This window comes from Triticum aestivum, chromosome 1B, assembly GCF_018294505.1.
Source record: "Triticum aestivum cultivar Chinese Spring chromosome 1B, IWGSC CS RefSeq v2.1, whole genome shotgun sequence".
Taxonomy (NCBI): domain Eukaryota; kingdom Viridiplantae; phylum Streptophyta; class Magnoliopsida; order Poales; family Poaceae; genus Triticum; species Triticum aestivum.
The window spans coordinates 475,615,833-475,628,014 of record NC_057795.1 but is presented as its reverse complement, the minus strand read 5'-3'; positions in this window follow the sequence as shown (position 1 = coordinate 475,628,014).

Below are 12,182 nucleotides of genomic sequence, written 5' to 3'. Positions count from 1 at the left end.
TGCTATCTGTACATTTAGGCATCATCATACATGGCATAACCTAATACATGTGCATTCCATTGTAGAATCTGGAATATGCAATGTTTATATTAGTTCATAAGTTGCACATGATGTTTAAATGCCCCTTAAATCTGGTCAATCAAGTGATGGTCTTTAAGCCTCCTTCTTTGCTTTTTTTTCTTGATATGTAAGATTTGCTCACACATCTGTTCAATTGCTTGTTTGCATCAGCCAGCCATACTAGGACAGTTTGCTTTGATTACTTGCTGTTCTTGACCTAACACTCTAACAGAGCTTGTCAACGATTTAAACACTAAGGGCTGCTGTAGTGGGGCCTTGTCTAACTCATAGGTGACATAAAGGTTTGGCTGTACACTACAGTAGGCTCTCCAAGAGTACCTGGAGATCCAGTTCGAAGGTATACCTAGTTTTTACATAGTGCAGACATAGTAAATGCTCATTTCATTGTGTGCAAGTGCAAGAGATGCGGCATGTTTCATTATGTGGTGTTGTTTTGTTATAATCTCATCCTTTTGTGTTCACAGACTGGAAAGTATGCATATTTATCTTCCAAGGAGACGAGTAACTAGTTTGTGTCACCTTGTAGAGGGGGTGCAATGAAGATAAGATTGAGGATTTCCAAGTACAAGATGTTAGGAAGGAGCCTTGCAAGAGAAGTAGGAGCTGCGCTGAGCCTCTTCAACCTGCTAAGGTAAGTCACTGTATGCAACTCAACAGTTCAATTCCTTGTTTGTTTCAGGCATAGTTAATTTGCTCTTTTCAATTGCTTTATTTGTTCTCAGTTAATGAGATGCCCAAATAATCATGCCTAATGTTCGATACTTGTATAACTATTAGTTGACTTAATTAAAGGCTTTACCATTTAATTACTCTGCCGAAGTGTGCCTGAAGCTTTGAAGTGTATTAACCAACTATTATTGCATGAGGCTCACAATCTAGTTTATACTAGGCTAATGATTGCATAGTTTTGCCTGCTGTAGTATGTTTGTATGAAACCCTCTGCTGTTCATTATGCTCCCTAAGACTTTAATTGAGATACAGAATGGCCAACTGCTTACTTGTACGCATGACAGGATCCTTGGTTGATTTCCACCTTCGGCTGCACTGCTTGTTTGCTCCTCCAAACATGACAGGATCGTTCCGCACTGCATTCAGCAAGTCAATGTATGAATAAGCTAATTTCATCTTGCGGTGGTCATTGTACCTAGTTAGGAATGTAGGAATACCTGGAGCACCATGAGGTTAGCTGACATCAGGTAGATGCAGCCATATAAAATTTGTGCGGTGCTACCAAAATTGAGGTTTGTATCCCTTCCAGTTATGAGAATTCTTCTTGAAGTTGGTAGAATGTGACAGCTTGTTCTTTGCATCAAACTTGCCTTTCCCCTGAGATTTGTTCTTGTTGTTTTGGGGCTGGTTGGGCTGGAAGTTCTTCTCGTGTACCATCTGGGCACTAGAAGCTCCATCAGCGACCCGAGCACATGTGTCTTTTGCTCTCGCCTTCTCCTCAAAATCAAGAGTGCTAATGAGATCCAAAACACAAAACTCATGTCTCTTGTTTTTAAGAGAAGTAGAAAAATCGTTCCATGAAGGTGGAAGCTTGGCAATGATGGTCCCAGCAACAATTTTGTCCGGCAACACACACTTAAAGTACTCAAGTTCCTTAGAGAGTGACTGTATCTCATGAGTCTGCTGAAAAACAGAGCACTCATCAGTCATCTTGTAGTCACAGAATTGCTCCATGACGTACAACTCGTTGCCACCTCCCGAGGTCCCAAACGTGGCCTCGAGCGCAGCCCACATGTCTTTGCCGCTGTCAAACGACATATATGAATACACAATGGAATAGTCAAGAACACTCAGTAGGGCGGCTTTGAAGAGGGTATCCATGTTATGAAAAGCTTTCTGCTCTGTAGGATTAAGATCGCCCTCAGGCTTACCCTTAGTGGCGTCATAGCAAACTACAAAAAATACACTTCCATGATGATACGTGTTTGTCACAGTAGGTCGCGTTTTTTGTCATGCATGTACATCCATGACAAATTTATGACAAAATCAAGATAGTCATACCTGTGCTGTCGTAGAAGTGTTCCATGACATTACCAAAATTATCATCACGGAAGTGTCCACTTCCATGATGATAAATCGCGTGTCACAGAAGTGCTTTCGTCAAGGGTGACCGACATGTGGCATCCACCATAACGGAACGCCATTAAGCTATCGGGTCGGGTTTTGAATCCGATAACCCGTTAACAGCCCCGACCAATGGGGATTTTCCACGTGTAAAATCATCATTGGCTGGAGGAAACACGTGTCGGCTCATCGTTGGGACAGATGTCATCCACTCATTGGACAGAAGGCGCCTATAATACGTCGACATGTGGCACGGCCCAACAGAGGACCATTCCTGTGAAAAGGCCGGCCCAGTAAAAATTAGCAGGCCAGCCCATATAAGGCCTACTTGTGTCAGGTCCATTTAAGCCCACAGCCCATACGAGATGTGCCAATTCGGCCCGTCAACGGCCCGTTAAAGATTTGACACCATTGCAGCCCATCGTCAGTTCGAGCCCGTTAACAGGCCGCTATATATTTGGGCTCAATATCGGCCCGATGAGATTTCGGCCTGTTAACGGCCCATTTAATGGATGGGCCAATTTTCAGGATGTACATCTTTCGGCCTTTTAGCGACCCATTTAAATGTTCGGCTAATTTCCGGCCCGGTGTGTCTTTCAGCTCGTTGACGGCCCATAAATCTGATTGGCCAATTGTTGTCGGACCTGAGTTTCGGCCTTTTAGCGGCCCATTTAAGTGTTGGGCCAATTTCTGGCCCGGTGTCACTTTCAGCCTATTGACGGCCCATAAATCAGTTGGTCCATTTGTAGTCGGACCTGAGTTTTGGCCTTTTAGCGACCCATTTAAGTGTTGGGCCAATTCCCGGCCCTGTGTGCCTTTCGGCCTGTTAATGGACCATAAATGAGTTGGGCCATTTGCAGCCGGACCTTAGTTTTGGCCTTTTAACGGCCCATGGCCTTCATGGTCCAATACCAGCCCGGTTTCTCTTTCGGCCTGCTAAAGGCCCACAACACAGTTGGGCCATTTACAATACGAGCTGACTTTCGGCCTCTTAGCGGCCCATGGTCTTCATGGTCCAGTACAAGCCCGCTGTCTCTTTCGGCCTGCTAATGGCCTACAGTATAGTTGGGCCATATGTATCCCAAACTTAGTAACGGCCTGTTAACGGCCCGTGAAATAAATTGGGGCCACCTGTTGCCCGCTTCGATGTCGGCCTGTTAACGACCCGGGAGGTAAGAGGGCCGACCATTAACTTTCGGCCTAGTAACGGCCCATTAACTTAATGGGCCCACTAAAGTTCGTACATGTATTTAGGCCAAATTAGATAATTTGAGCCCATTACAACGAGAAACTATGCACAGGACCAAAACCGATCAAGCAAAGGTACGGCATATAGGGAATAACGTTGCACATCCAGCATATATTACAGGAAATTACATCCACTGGGCAATCAAAGATTGATGCCAGTGCAAATAAATGAGCAGAACCTAACCATCTACAACGTCACAATCTGCAACCTCAACACAGATGACGCCCATAAGCATGTGGGAAAGTTCTTTCTGCTTTGCTACACTATCTCTGAAAACATTGATCAGTTGTTGTGTCGCACAACTCTGCACCTCTGATTCATCCACCATTTCCATCATTGCTTCAGCCATTAATTGGTTCACAAACATACATTTATTCTGTTGCATTCGAGACAAAGGATACTGAACAGACTCAGATGGCAATTTTGGCAGGCTTGTATTATTGATAGTGGAGAGTGTCTTGACCACTGCATCATAACATAAATTAGGATGGGAGCCAAACAGATTAATCATGTGTTATTGCCATATTACCTGGCCTAGATTTACTGGAAAGAAACAATGGGGTTGCCTTGCTGTTTTCAGAGTTTGTCTTCTTATCTTCAGCAGCCTGCACAAAATTAACACACTAGCATTGCTATCATTGGCCAAGTCAGATAATAGGAAAGCAACATTGGCGCAACGAACGTTTGGTCAACTAGCCTACACCAAATTAACACAATATGGCACAGCTATCATCAACCGGGTAAGGTAGCACGAAAGCAACATTGACACAATGAATGAATGGGCAACCAGAGAAGCACTACAATTCAGTAATGTGTGTGATATGAGATAGTACACTCATGCAGCTCAATATGCAAAACTACAAGGCAGTTTTCCTTACAAAAATCAACATTGGCACCTTTAACATTTTGTTACAACTAATTTTAGGTTAGATAAAGGTTAGATTCACGCAGATTAACAAAATACATGTTGATGTAAAAATATAGTGATATACAACAGGTACTTACATCAGCATTGGAGCACAGAGAATTCCCGCAAGATATTTTCCTCGAATACGATCCCAATGGAGGAAGTCTTCTATCGTTTAACCTTATTTTCTAAAAGAGAGATGGGTAAGAAACATGAAGAAAATATGATCAGCATGCTATAAAATTTCATGATGCAAGGATATGCACACGCTTCTTAGAATGGAGTTGACATTCTTTTGCTGGACTGGAGCGGACTAGTTCTTTGGCCACTCGAATCTGCTTATTAACAGTGGGAGTTGGGTTTCTCTGTGCTGGAGCAGTATCTATGAAAAATGGAGTTGGTTTATTATCTCCTGGCGTTTGGATCTTTTGCAAAGACCTGGTTTGTAACCCTTTAGATTCTAACATAGCCGTCTTCCCCATGCATGCCTTATATAGAAGAATGGTGATTCAGTTATAAAACATGCTACAATAGAGATGGAATAGCTACTGAAGAATAGAAAGGCATGACATATTGACATGTATTGCCTCCATCCGAAAATAAATGGACGGGTCTAGGCATATTTCAGTTCTAGATACATCTAGTTTTATCCATTTCTGCGACATTTAATCCGGACAGAGGGAGTATGATGTAAGAGCTAGGGATACGACAGGTCAACACAGTAAAAAAACACTGAAAAACCCACTGCAGAACCAAAGTATTCAAACCCAGTGATATGAGATAGTACACTCATGCAGCTCAGGATGCAAAACTACCAGGCAGATTTCCTTACAAAAATCAACATTGTGGCCTTTAATCATACATTTTGCTACAACTAAATTTAGATCAGATAAAGGTTGGATTCACGCCGATTAACAAAATACATGCTGATGTAAAAATATAGTGATATACAACAGGTACTTACATCTACATTGGAGCATAGAGAATTCCTGCAAGAATCTTTCCTCATAAACGATACCATTGCAGAAATTCTTCTATCTATTAAGCTTATTTTCTAAAAGAGAGATGGGTAAGAAACATGTAGAAAATATGATCAGCATGCTATAAAATTTCATGATGCAAGGATACGCACACGCTTCTTAGAATTGAGTTGACATATTTTTGTTGGACTGGAGCGGACTAGTTCTTTGGCCACTGGAATCTGCTTATTATCAATAGGAGTTGGGTTTCTCTGTGCTGGAGCAGTATCTATAAAAACTGGAGTTGGTTTATTATCTCCTGGCGTTTGGATCTTTTGCAAAGGCCTTGTTTGTAACCCTTCAGATTCTAACATAGTCGTCTTCCCCTTGCATGCCTTGTATAGAAGAATGGTGCTTTAATTATAAAACATGCGACAACAGAGAGATGGAATAGGTACTAAAGAATAGAAAGGCATGACATATTGACATGTATTCCCTCCATCCAGAAAAAAATGGATGGGTCTAGGCATATTTTAGTTCTAGATACATCCTTTTTTATCCATTTCGGCAACATGTAATCCAGATAGAGGGAGTATGGTGTAAGAGCTAGGGATACGACAGGACAACACAGCAAAAAAACACTAGTTGAATGTAAAACTATATGCTAGCGGAATACGTACAGAAATAACTAAGGCAACATACACGTGTATGATTGGGAAAATAAGATGGCATTGCAACAGAGCACTAGAACAACACTTCAATGTAAAAAAAACATGGTATGGCAAACAGATGAAGTACATACTGATGAATAACAATGCATAAGATATTCAGAAGCATGATGTCCAAACTAAGCAGATGGCATTGTGATAGAGTAGAATGGCAATACTTGAATTTGAAAACATGTTATCATGAATGGAATAGGTACTGAAAAACAGGAAGGCATGACATATTTACATGCATGATCAGCATGCTAAGCACATGGCATTGCAACAGAGTAGATACACTCCAGGACATTATATGCATGTTGTACCCATATCACATGCCAAGTTAGAGCAAGGACCTTGTGGGGTGAAGAGGATTCATCATCTTTCTGCAAGTCTTCTGAAGAACTGCCTTTACATGTTCCATCATATTGGGTATCATTGACATCAAGTTTATTGGCCTTTACATTGCTCCGTGAGGTTCTTGTGGATATATCAGTGTGTGCAATTATATCTGACATGCATGGAAGACAACTAGTAGTTAGATTTATGTAAATGAGTGCATGTAGGAGAAGACATAAATAGTAGGACTGGGGTTAACTAGCAGCAACAGGTCTCATAAATTAAAGGGAGAACACAGATGAAAGCTACATAATATGTATCGTTTGTACTCGAGATTAACTAGATGGCACACAAATGTATTAAAGAACAACATAGGTAATACTAGAAGTGGTATAATACTATAATCACCAGCCTGTGGGATAGCATTGGGTGATGGATGATAACTATGGAATAGCGTTACCTAAAGAACAAGTATCTTAGCTGAACTATGGAATAGCGTGAACTCCTGAACAAGACTCGTAACAGATCAACATGAATATACAGTGAAATGTGATGATCTATTTTCCGTGCTTAGATGAATAACAGAGCCATAAATGTTGCACACAAGTAAGATGAGGGTACAACCTATCTGGCTGCCATCCATAGGAGTGAGCATCATGTGCTGACTTGTCGATGGCCCTGCAGTTGTTGTGGCTGTCCATGTCGGGCACGCGCATTAGATGCAGGGAACTGTAGCTCCCTTCTGGTGTATGCTTCCCTTGTTGGAGCAGCTGCGGTGAGTTGGAAGACGGTGTGTCTGAAGATGCAGATAACGCATAATGTTAAGAACGACATATCTCTTTGATCTGAAGAAATACACTAAGAGATCAACAGCAAGGTACAAGAGTGGTCACACGTCTGTTGGCTGAAGACTAAGTTTGGGTCACATGATTTTTTTTTGGTACTGTCTGATCTACGCCAGATGGCTTGATGGCCGTCTTGTGCCTCCTGGCTGACATTGTTCGGAATCTTCCCCGAAGAGCCAGCGACCAATGGCAGAGCAGCCTGCCTCCGCCGTCTGTGGCCCCGGCCAAAACCCCGCTCCCTGTCCCACCGCACTTCCGTGCTTGCGCCGCCCCCGAGCCAATCCACAAAGACTCCCTGTCATCCAGATCCGGCAGCGGCAGTACCTTCAACCCACGCAACTCTAAAAGATAGCCATCTAAGCGCTGCTTCCGCGGAGAACTTGCGGCCCCGCACCCTTACGTTAGACACCAGCCGACCGGCAGCCTAGGAGCTCCGCTGCCTCGAGGGGCGCTGCTTCCCATTGGGAATCGATTGGCCCAGAATAAAAATTCAGACAACTAACGCCTAAATAAAGTGATTTGAGATGAGGGTGTTACCTATCTGGCGGCATGGGTGAAGTAGGCAGGTCTAGCTGCTGAGTCGGTGAGGCCGGCGCGGTTGCGGTGGCGACCATTGGCAGGGAAAGAGCGATGTCGCGACGGTCGACGGCTACGCGGAAGTAGCGCCAGGACTCTGCACAGATCCGAAGTTGGAGCCGCTTCGGCACCATGAACAACGGCGGGGGTGAGCCGGCTCCGGTACGGTTCACGCGGCCGTCATCGAGGCAGCACCAGCAACACGGAGTAAGAGGCACACGGAGTAAGAGGCACACGGCCCAGTGCACGACGGCAATTGGACAGCGTCTCCGGCATTAGGGAGGAGGGCGGCTGAGGGAGTCCTGGATTAGGGGGTGTCCGGATAGCTGGACAACCATCATCAGCCGAACTATCATCGGCCGGACTATCATCATCGACCGGACTCCAAGACTATGAAGATACAAGATTGAAGACTTCGTCCCGTGTCCGGATGGGACTTTCCTTGGCGTGGAAGGCAAGCTTGGCGATACGGATACGTAGATCTCCTACCATTGTAACCGACTCTATGTAACCCTAGCCCTCTCCGGTGTCTATATAAACCGGATGGCTCTAGTCCGTAGGACAACAACAACAACCATTACAATCATACCATAGGCTAGCTTCTAGGGTTTAGCCTCCTTGATCTCGTGGTAGATCCACTCTTGTAAACATCCACAATATCAATATCAATCAAGCAGGACGTAGGGTTTTACCTCCATCAAGAGGGCCCGAACCTGGGTAAAACATCGTGTCCCTTGTCTCCTGTTACCATCCGCCTAGACGCACAGTTCGGGACCCCCTACCCGAGATCCGCCGGTTTTGACACCGACATTGGTGCTTTCATTGAGAGTTCCTCTGTGTCGTCACCGATAGGCTTGATGGCCTCTTCAATCGACAACGACGCAGTCCTGGGTGAGACTTTTCTCCCCGGACAGATCTTCGTATTCGGCGGCTTCGCACTGCGGGCCAACTCACTTGGCCATCTGGAGCAGATCGAAAGCTACGCCCCTGGCCGTCAGGTCAGGTTTGGAAGCCTAAACTTCACGGCCGATATCCGCGGGGACTTGATCTTCGATGGATCTGAGCCACAGCCGAGCGTGCCGCGCTGTCACGATGGGCACGACCTAACTCTGCCGCCGGACAGCACCTTGGAGGCCGCACACGAATCCGCTCCGACCCATAGTCCGGAGCCGATCGCTCAGATCGAGGACGGATGGCTGGACACCGCCTCGGGAGCTGCAACTTCTACGGCGATGGAGCCGAACACTTACCTTGTCCCGCATAAAGCTCATGACTCCGAGGTGCCGGACTCTCTGCCGGACTCCGAACCTCCTGCGCCCCTGCCAGTCGAATCCGATTGGGCGCCGATCATGGAATTCACCGCTGCGGACATCTTTCAGCACTCACCCTTCGGCGATATCTTAAATTCGCTGAAGCATCTCTCGCTATCCGGAGAGCCCTGGCCGAACTACGGCCAGGATGGTTGGGACGCGGACGACGAAGAAATTCAGAGCCCACCCACCACCCACTTCGTAGCCACCGTCGACGATCTAACCGACGTACTCGACTACGACTCCGAAGACATCGACGGTATGGACGACGATGCCGGAGACTATCAAGAACCAGTGCCTACAGGACACTGGAAGACCACCTCGTCATACGACATATACATGGTGGACACCCCAAAAGATGGGGACGGCGAAGAAGCAACGGAGGCCGATTCCTTAAAGAAACAGCCCAAGCGCCGACGTCAGCGGCGCCGCTCTAAATCCCGCCACAGCAAGAATGGAGATTCCGGCACAGGAGATAATAACACCCCAGAAAGTGCCGAAGACAACCCCCTCCAGCACGATCCAGCGCAGGAGGAGGCAGAAGCAAGCCCTCACGAGAGGGCGGCAGACGAAGAGGTCGAGGATGATAATTACTTACCTCCCTCCGGAGACGAGGCAAGCCTCGACGACGACGAATTCGTCGTGCCTGAGGATCCCGTCGAACAAGAGCGTTTCAGACGCAGGCTAATGGCCACGGCAAACAGCCTAAAGAAAAAGCAGCAACAGCTTCAAGCTGATCAAGACCTACTGGCCGACAGATGGACCGAGGTCCTCGCGGCCGAAGAGTATGAACTCGAACGCCCCTCCAAAAGTTACCCAAAACGCAAGTTGCTCCCCCGACTAGAGGAGGAAGCGTACAAACCTGCATCACCAGCGCACAATACGGCAGACCGACCACCTCGTGGCCGCGACAGAGAGGCATGCAAGCCCTCCACCAAAACCGTACCCCGGCATCGCTCAAAAAGCATGAAGCCACGGGGGAACGCGCCGGACTTGCGGGATATATTGGAGGACAAGGCAAGACAATCCAGATCTATCTATGGATCACGTGGGCGCCCCAAGACCCACGACGAATACCGTCGCGCCGGATACAACTACTCCGGCCGGGCCGAACACAGCAGACAACGCTCTCTCGAGCTACGTCGCGATATTGCTCAATACAGAGGCGCCGCACACCCACTATGCTTCACTGACGAAGTAATGGATCATCAAATCCCTGAAGGGTTTAAACCCGTTAATATCGAATCCTACGATGGCACAACAGACCCCGCGGTTTGGATTGAGGATTATCTCCTCCATATACATATGGCCCGCGGCGACGATCTTCACGCCATCAAATATCTCCCGCTCAAGCTTAAAGGACCAGCTCGGCATTGGCTTAACAGCCTGCCCGCAGAGTCAATTGGATGCTGGGAAGACCTGGAAGCCGCATTCCTCGACAACTTCCAGGGCACGTATGTGCGACCACCGGACGCAGATGACCTAAGCCACATAATCCAGCAGCCAGACGAATCGGCCAGGCAATTCTGGACACGGTTCTTAACAAAGAAAAATCAAATCGTCGACTGTCCGGATGCAGAGGCCCTCGCTGCCTTCAAACATAACATCCGCGACGAGTGGCTGGCCCGGCACCTAGGACAGGAAAAGCCGAAATCCATGGCAGCCCTCACATCACTCATGACCCGCTTCTGTGCGGGAGAGGATAGCTGGCTAGCTCGCAGCAACAACCTCAGCAAAAACGCTGGCAGTCCGGATACCAAGGACCGCAATGGCAGGTCGCGTCGAAACAAAAACAAACGCCGCATTAACGGCGACAGCAATGAGGATACGGCAGTCAACGCCGGATTCCGAGGCTCCAAGCCCGGTCAACGGAAGAAGCCATTCAAAAGAACCACTCCGGGCCCGTCCAATTTGGACCGAATACTCGACCGCTCCTGTCAAATACATGGAACCCCCGAAAAGCCAGCTAACCACACCAACAGAGATTGTTGGGTATTCAAGCAGGCAGGCAAATTAATCGCCGAAAACAATGACAAGGGGCTACACAGCGATGACGAGGAAGAGACCCGGCCGCCGAACAACAGAGGACAAAAGGGATTCCCCCCTCAAGTTCGGACGGTAAACATGATATACGCAACGCATATCCCAAGAGGGAGCGGAAGCGTGCACTAAGGGACGTATACGCGATGGAGCCAGTCGCCCCAAAATTCAACCCATGGTCCTCTTGCCCGATCACTTTCGATCGAAGAGACCATCCGACCAGTATCCGCCATGGCGGATTCGCCGCATTGGTTTTAGACCCAATCGTCGATGGATTTCACCTCACGAGAGTCCTGATGGACGGCGGCAGTAGCCTGAACCTGCTTTATCAGGATACAGTGCGCAAGATGGGCATAGACCCTTCAAGGATTAAACCTACAAAGACAACCTTCAAAGGCGTCATACCAGGTGTCGAGGCCAGTTGTACAGGCTCAGTTACACTGGAAGTGGTCTTCGGATCCCCGGATAATTTCCGAAGCGAGGAGTTAATCTTCGACATAGTCCCATTCCGCAGTGGCTATCACGCTCTGCTCGGACGAACCGCGTTCGCAAAATTCAACGCGGTGCCGCATTATGCATACCTTAAGCTCAAGATGCCAGGCCCTCGTGGAGTCATCACGGTCAATGGAAACACGGAACGCTCCCTCCGAACGGAGGAACATACAGCGGCTCTCGCGGCAGAAGTACAGAGCAGCCTTTTAAGGCAATTTTCGAGTCCGGCCGTTAAACGACCGGACACGGCCAAACGCGCCCGGAGCAACATCAACCAAGACCACCTGGCACGTTCCGAGCACGCGTAGCAATGCGGCCTCAACCCCAGCCCTCGCACAATTGTAAGACAAACTCTCCGCGTACATAATTACGCCCTGGAGATACCATGGGCATAGGGGGAGAGGCACAACCACAACAGACCCAGAGTGCGGTTCGACCACACCAGGGGCTCCCAAGTGTGTCGCTCTTTTTATCTTTTATTTCTCTCTTTTTTATACAGAACTCTGTCCGGCGGCGAACCTGCCGAACTCATGATGCAACAGCCAGGGAGGGACAAAGGCTGCGACGAACACTCAGGTGGTCTCCATTACGAGCATTAAATTTGTTA